General features: G+C 45.3%; 1 non-coding gene across 1 annotated transcript; it reads right to left on the bottom strand.

The window, feature by feature from the left end:
* Window positions 1–336: 336 nt before the first annotated feature.
* Window positions 337–429, bottom strand: TRNAI-UAU. The gene is given in 2 exon segments: window positions 337–372; window positions 392–429. It is a non-coding gene; the product is annotated as a tRNA-Ile (tRNA).
* Window positions 430–8,105: the final 7,676 nt, after the last annotated feature.

Genomic DNA, 8,105 nt, shown 5'->3' with positions numbered 1-8,105 from the left:
GTCTATGCCCAGGCGGGGCCCCTCCGCCGGTGCGGCGCGCCTGTATCTCTCTTCTACCTAGCCGGTACCGTGGCCGGGGACTGGATGCGGGTAAAGGAAAGGCCTGGGAAGACAAGTAGGAGGAAGCCTTAAGTAGAGGTCCGGATTCGAGTGGCTGGGGGCAACAAGTAGTTTGCACAGCGGGTAAGAATCTCCAGGGCGAGCTGCTTCCTGCCAGCGGCGAAGCGACAAGCGCAGGCAGGCGGTCAGCGACAGGAACTGAGAACGCTAAAGAGAGACTAACCGGTTCCTTTGGGTAAGGAGATAAAAGGGGGCTGCGGATGTCCAAAAGGGTCGTGCTCCAGGTGAGGCTCGAACTCACAACCTCGGCATTGCTCTGCACGTACTGCTGTATAAGTACCGCGCGCTAACCGATTGCGCCACTGGAGCTCCGCTTAGCCGGCCTCGCGATGGCTCTATCAGGGTTCACCCAGGCCCGGTGCGGGCTTCGGCGGAGCATGCGCACTCGCGGTTCCGGGCTCCGCGTCGCCTGCATTTGTCCCGCGACCCGCGGCAGACTGAGCGGGGCGTCCTGCGAGGGTCTCGCCGGGGGATGAAGGGCCGGTTGGGAGGGCCGTGATGGGCTGCTCGCTGGGGCGTTGAAAAGAGCGCAGCCCGCCTCGCCAAGCAGCGCGGGAGGAGGAGCCTCGGCCGCCGCGTTCGGCGTCCTCCGGGAGTTTCGTCTGGGGAGCGGGGAGGGCGAGGAGCCGGACGGCCGGCGGGCCTCGGTGCGGTGGTGACGCGGACCGAGGGGTGGGGCCGAGCGGGCTGGCTTCGGCTCACCGGCCGCACTTAGCCGGCGGCCGCCCCCTGCCCGCGCTCCGCGTGACCAGCGAGCGAGAGGCCCCGGCCTAGACTTCCAGCGCCTCCCTGGGTCCGCGGAGCCGTCCAGTGGGGCAGCCACGCGGCGCCCGGGGCCGGAGGCGGACCGAGGGCGGCCTCCCCCGGCCGGGCCTCCGGGACCGGACAGGGCGGGAGTTTCAGCATCGGAGCCTGGAGGGCCCCTCGTCGGTCCTGAGCCCAGGCACAAGGCGTGTCCCCGAAGTCATGTCCAGCCGCGGGCCTTTGAGAAAGTGCCGGCTAAGCCCGCGTGTTTTGTTGGGCCACAACATGTTTTTTGGCTTAATTTTTTAAAACTAGTTCCTGGTATTTAAAATCAAGAGGTCTCATACAAATACCTGAATATCCATTTCTTTCTTTTTTTCTTTTTCTTTTTCTTTTTTTTTTTTAACCAGGCAATGTCACACTACCTAGGGCCAAATTGTAACTGTCCGGTGCCCCAGGCACTTTTGTCTTCGTGGAACCCTTCCTCCATTAAAAAAAAAGAAAAAAAATTAATGGTATTTTATTCCTGCAAAATAAAGAAAGATATAATCCAGGCTGGATTTATTGTGACAACATGACTATCGTACTTACTTTTTCTTCTGATTATGAAGAATTTAAAATGTGAACATTCTGGGGGCCTCTAGGCACTGTGCCTACTGTACCTACTTGGTAACTCCACCCAGAACCTGCATCCCCAGGGGAGGTTAGCTGCAGCCCCCTCCACAAATTACCCACCACACTGAGTGTCTTCCTCCAGGTTGCCTCTCTCCATAGGCTCCTGGGCTTCCCTATGCCTGTTGGTCACCGTTTGGTTGACCAGAGCCAGGAGAGCGAACAACAGAACAATATGATAATAGTTTGGGGGAACAGCTATGAGCAAGTGATGGGAGGCAGAAAAAAAAGTTCCTGTATGTGGTCACTTTGATGGTGACTGCTCACAGTAACAGGTTGCGTTAGGGTGACAGTATCAAGCAGCAGGATTGTATAAATCCTTGAAATTCAAGCAGAATTGATTAGACTGATCAGGCAATGAGGAGACAGTAGCAGGAAGGCAGGGGGGCTCCCAAAGATGGTTTTTTAAGGAAGCTCAGTGCCCTGTGCCTACTGGGTTATCTGCCCAGAAAAAAAGAGGTAAGCGAGACTCTCCGGATAGTTTTAAACTGTAAGAGGCATAAGCCCAGAGCAAGAGCTCAGAAAAGGGGACGGTCAACACACCTCTGCAAGGTCCCATCAAGCACGCCAGGACTGGGGCTCCCTGGAGCATGCCTGGCCAAGTGCAGGGTAATTCGAGGGCAGCAGAGAGTGAGACTTTGAAACAAATAAGTTGGAACAGGCTGTTAACATAATCACATGGTTTCTCTGAGATGGGAATACTTTTAAAAATTTGTATGTTTATTTTTAAAGGTTTGATTTTTCTTTAAGATCTTATTTTTGAGTAATCTCTACACCCAGTGTGGGGCTCGAACTCAAAGCACGAGATCAAGACTTGCATGCTACACCAACGGAGTTGGCCAGGCCCCCCAAATTTTTAAATTTTAAATTGAAAGGGGTTATTTCCTGATGAACAAGAAAGTAAATCGCGGACCTATACATAGTGTCTTCTCAAATTCAGTAGCATCTCCAGAGTCTGCTCTTCCTCCAAGTCCCTCAGGTAGAACGCACCTGGTGAACCATGAGCAGCAAGGCTGGCCCCTGGTGGTCCACTTCCCTCTCACTTCTCCCATCCTGGATTTACTCTTTCATTGGTTCTGGAGATATTAACTCATCCTGGTTGCATGGGAGGGGAAGGCAGCATCCCCTACAGACTTGGAGAACTAAAATAGCTTAGTCCCCAAGGAAAATGGGGCTCTAAAGGAAGGACCCAGTTAAAGGCTATGCTGAACATGTGGGGGGGGGTGGCGTTGCGCAGTGTCAGAACCTCTGCTACCACAGAGATTTTTCCAGCAGGAAGTCTCCTAAGACCTTCAAATCACTTCAATTCATACGGACTGCCTTTAAAGAGCCATGAATTAAGAGTCTGAGCTGTGACTCTCCCTGGTTGTGTGACCTTAAGTAAATCTCTTACCCTCTCTGGACGTCAGCTTCTTCATCTATAATCTGAGGGATCGAGACCAAATAAGAGCTCTCTAGCCTATCTTGACTGGAGAACTCTTTTCATCATGTATATACTTGCCAATATCTTGAGATTATTGAATCACATAATAATTTTCATGATGTGTATAATAAGTCACTTTAAAAATAAAGTTATTGGGGTGCCTGGGTGGCTCAGTCATTAAGCATCTGCCTTCGGCTCAGGTCATGATCCCAGGGTTCTGGGATTGAGCCTCGCATTGGGCTCCCTGCTTGGTGAGAGGCTTGCCTCTCCCTCTCCCACTCTCCCTGCTTGTGTTCCCTCTCTTGCTGTGTCTCTATCAAATAAATAAAATCTTTTTTTAAAAAGTAAGTAAATAATTCTAAAAAAAGTTATTTTAGATATATGTATAACTTTAAAACAATCTCCAGTAATGCCTAAAATATAAAGACTAATCTCAACATATTTCCATTTACCATGTAGTCCAGAATGTTTCATTTACTTTATTTACGTAAGGGAAAAGCATGCTTTGTTAACAAATAAACAAATTTTTTTAAATTTTTATTTAAATTCCAGTTAGTTAACATAATACAGTGTAATATTAGCTTCAGGTGTACAAGCTAGTGATTCAACACTTCCATACCACACCTGGTGTTCATCAAGCAAATGCAAATCTTAAACCCCATCGCTTATTTTAACCCATCCCCACATCCGCCTCCCCTCTGGCAACCATCAATTTGTTCTCTGTAGTTAAGATTCTGCCCCGCCCTTTTTTCTCCCCTTTGCTCATTTGTTTTATTTCTTAAGTTCCACATATGAGTGAAATCATATGTCTTTCTCTGCCTGACTTATTTCACTTAGCCTAATACTCTCTAGCTCTAGCCATGTCATTGCAAATGGCAAAATTTCATTCTCGTTTATGCCTGAGCAATATTCGTGTGTGTGTGTGTGTTTGTGTGTGTGTACACACCAGGCATCTTCTTTGTCCATTCATCAGTTGATAGACATTTGGGCTGTTTCCATAATTTAGCTACTGTAGTTAATGCTGCTATAAACATCAGAGTGCATGTAAACCTTTGAATTAGTATTTTTGTTTTCTTTGGGTAAGTACCGAGTGGTGAATTGCTGAATCGTAGGGTAGTTTTATTTTTAATATTTTCTTGAGGAACTTCCATACTGTTTTCCAGAGTGGCTGCACCAGTTTGCATTCCCATCAACAGTGCTATTAACAAATAACTTTTAAAAGAACATTGATCATATTTGGTATTGGGACAAATGTATGATAAAGTGTTTGAAATTTAATGACTCTTTACAGTATCAAAAATAGACAAAAACCGCTTTTCTAAGGGAATGTTTGGGATTTGTGCTTTTTGCACCTTAAAAAAAAACCTGGTTTATTTTTATTACTTTCATGTTTTTGTGTCCAAACGATGAGATAAAACAGAAGGGTTCAGGCTGCTTTGTGCAAACATCATTCCGCAAATAATATGTAGGTCTCGCTCATGTTTATTCCTAATAATGAAAGACTATATTGGATAGAATGGCCTCTCTATTTTCTCTTTTTTGGCTTTGGTTTCTGACATGGAAGAGATATCAAGACTAGCCAGATAAACATTTTGATCAGCTGAATGCAATTTGCACACCTATTGAATGAAGATCATCTTAAGTCATCGTGTGGAATTTTCATGTTACGGTCTTCATTTGCTTTATTTCAGCAAGCTTTTCACATTTTATATTTTTAGCCAGCATTCTGTTGTGAGCATATATTAAGCAGTATAGGACTAAAAAAAGTTGCCATAGAGTAATCAAAACCCACAGAGGATCCAGGGGAGAACCTGAGTCCAATGCACACACCTGGGTTCGGGTGCCACTGTGGGTGCTGGGAAATGCATGGGAGGCTCCCAGAGGGATCCCATGTTCACAGAGCAAGAGGCTGTCTGAAGAATTACTTTCATTGCTTTTTTCAAACTATAAGTTTGAAAGATGCCACTGCCATCTGTAACAGTGTGCACCACCTTGAATGCCTTTCAGAACCCCTGGGATCAGGCAGCATCTGAAATCACCTCCTATGCTAATTAGTCCACAGTCCTCTCCAGCACCACAGCACCACATGGGAGAAATGATCCTCTATTTTCCCTCAAGGAGGAGAAAGATGTGTAGGTCCCAAGGCCCAACCTCCAGGGAAATGTGATGCAGACTGAACCAATTACACTCAGGAGTGGGGCAGGATAATTTGGGGAAACACAGACCCCTTCACACTGGACTGAAGCCGAAATGAAGATCTGGTAAGACCCCATCAGATGAGGAGAAACTTAAAAGACTGCTAACACCCAATGCTCGTAAAAGTGGGGGAAATAGATATTGTTGTTCTTTGTTTCTAAGACAGGTCAGCAGAATCTCTCCAATGCACATATCCTCTGGCCCAGCAGGTTCTGCCTCTAGGAATCTGTCCTTTAGAGACACTCCTACATGGGAACAAATATACCATATTTCAACAATTCTAAGATGCCCTAAACTGGGAAATATACATTATTTTATGTACCATTAAGATAGAAAAAAAAGGTGCCATTTTAACTATGATGCTGTGCTTTTCATATTACTTAGACTTTTTATTATAAATTTATTTTAAAAGCTCTTTTAGAGATGCCTGGGTGACTCAGTCAGTTAAGCTCTGTCTTCAGCTCAGGTCATGATTCCAGGGCCCTGGAATCGAGCCCCTAATTGGGCTCCCTGCTCCAGAGAGCCTGCTTCCCTGTCTCCTTCTGCCTGCTGTTTCCCCCTGCTTGTGTGCTCGCTCTCTCTCTCTCTCTCTCTCTGTCAAGTAAATAAATAAAATCTCTTTTTTTTTTAAGTGCTCTTTTAGACTCAGACATATTTTTTTAAATCATGTATTACTCTTGAGAAGTACTACTCTCTGCCTAGCTTTTCCTCCTCCTTGTCCCTCCCACTTACCTATGGGCCAACTCATCAGGGAGGAACAACACTCCGGGTGTCACACTCACCTCAGGGCACTTCTCTTCTCCCTGAATCGTGGCTCCTCGACACCCAGACTGCCTCAGATACATCAAGAGTTTGCACATGACCCTGTAAGTCATCCTCCAAACAGGGATGTTTCTGAGAGCGAGAGGGGCACTGTCAATAATACTGGATCAATGACCATGACCTGTGACTGTCGTGGACACCAGAACACACGGGAATCCTAATCCCCATCCCCTTGGCACTGCTATACACATGTACATCGTAAATAAGGGACTAGACCCTTGGATCCGCATAACATATCTGAAGAAAGCACGGCATGCTGGCTGCACCTGCACACCATCTGATGACCTAAAAGTAAAGATTTCTGGGAACTGAAACAGACAACATCTGAGCAGACAGCTTTCCCAGGATGTCCAGACCAGGCATCAGGTCCATTGCCTCTCCGTCTCTACTGGGGAAAGAAAATGCCCTTTGTCTGCGTTTCCCAATCCTTTGTAAAAGGAGGAAACCTCCTCTGATTATGACCTTTTCAGAAACAGCCACATTGTGATCCTGTGAGTATTTCTGAAGGGCTAGAAAGTTCAGAATTCACAAAAGTCTTTTATCTGAACTACTAGCTGACTAGACTCTTATCCACAGTCATGGATTCTGAATTTGCAACTTTGTACCTCTCCTTTGTTCTCCAGACTTGCCTCTGGTTTTATCCCAGCTTGTTTGTCCCAGATTGCTATTCTCTTTTATTCCTGAATAAACCCATCTTTTGCTGATAAAATAAACTGGCAATTTTTACTGGAAGGTTAACAACACATAATTTTGCCATTCTCCTATTAATGGACATCTTGGAAAGAATAAATAAATAAATAGGCATCTTGGGTTATTTCTGACTTGGAGCTTTCGTAAGTAAAGCTGCCAAGAGCATTCTTGTGCACGTCTTTTCGTTTTCATTCCTTTCGGGTAAATACAGGAGTGAAATTGCTGGATCATAGGGTAGGATTATGTATAGTTTTTGTAAAAGAATTTTTTAAAAAACTTTTAAAAAAAGATTTTATTTATTCATTTGACATGGACAGAAGGAGAGCACAAGCAGGGAGAGCAGCAGAGGGAGAGGGAGAAACAGACTTCCCGCTAAGCAGGAAGCCTGACATGGGGCTCGATTACAGGACCCCAAGATCATGACCTGAGCCAAAGGCAGACACTTAACAAAATGAGCCACCCAGGCACCCCTGTAAAAGCAATTTTTTTTTTTTTTTTTAAATTTATGAGAGAGAGAGAGAGCGAGCACAGGCAGACAGAATGGCAGGCAGAGGCAGAGGGAGAAGCAGGCTCCCTGCAGAGCAAGGAGCCCGATGTGGGACTCGATCCCAGGACGCTGGGATCATGACCTGAGCCGAAGGCAGCTGCTTAACCAACTGAGCCACCCAGGCGTCCCTAAAAGCAATTTTTATATCAAAACTTACAAACATAAAATTTGCCATTTTAGCTAATTTTAAGTGTACAATTCAGTGGCATTAAGTACATTTACACTATTATACAACCATCACCACTATCCATCTCCAGAACTTCTTCATTATCCTAAACTGAAAATCTGTGCCTGTTAAAAAAAGAATACCTCTTCCCCCTCTCTGCAGGCCCTAGCAACCACTATTCTACCTCCTATCTCTACAAACTTGACTATTCTAGGTATCTCATAAGTGGAATAATATAAAATTTGTCCTTTGGTGTCTGGCTTATTTCAGTTAGCATAATGTTTTCAAGGTTTATCCGTATTACAGCATGTGTCAAAATTTCATTCCTTTTGTTAGTGTAATATCCTATCATAGAAATATATATATATATACAAACAAAACATGGTATCTAGGTCACATTTTCTTTATTCATTCTTCAGTCAATGGACACTTAGGTCGCTTCCACCTTTGGGTTGCTGCAAATACTACTACTATGAACAGAAGTGTACAGATATCTGTTCAAGTTCCTGCTTTCACTTTTAGATCTACACCCAGAAGTGCAATTGCTGGATTATGTGATAATTCTGTTTAAATTTTTAAACATATTGTATTTATTTATTTCAGAGAGAGAGTGCAAGCATGAGTGGGAGGAGGGGCGGAGGGAGAAGCAGACCGCTGAGCAGGGAGCCCCATTCGGGATTCAATCCTGGGGCTCAGTCCTAGAGTTCTCTCCCAGCACTCGATCC

Source organism: Lontra canadensis, unplaced genomic scaffold (genome assembly GCF_010015895.1).
Source record: "Lontra canadensis isolate GAN:19392208 unplaced genomic scaffold, GSC_riverotter_1.0 scaffold61, whole genome shotgun sequence".
In the NCBI taxonomy this organism is placed as follows: domain Eukaryota; kingdom Metazoa; phylum Chordata; class Mammalia; order Carnivora; family Mustelidae; genus Lontra; species Lontra canadensis.
The sequence above is the reverse complement of the archived record's forward strand: the minus strand, read 5'-3'. Positions and strand labels throughout refer to the sequence as shown.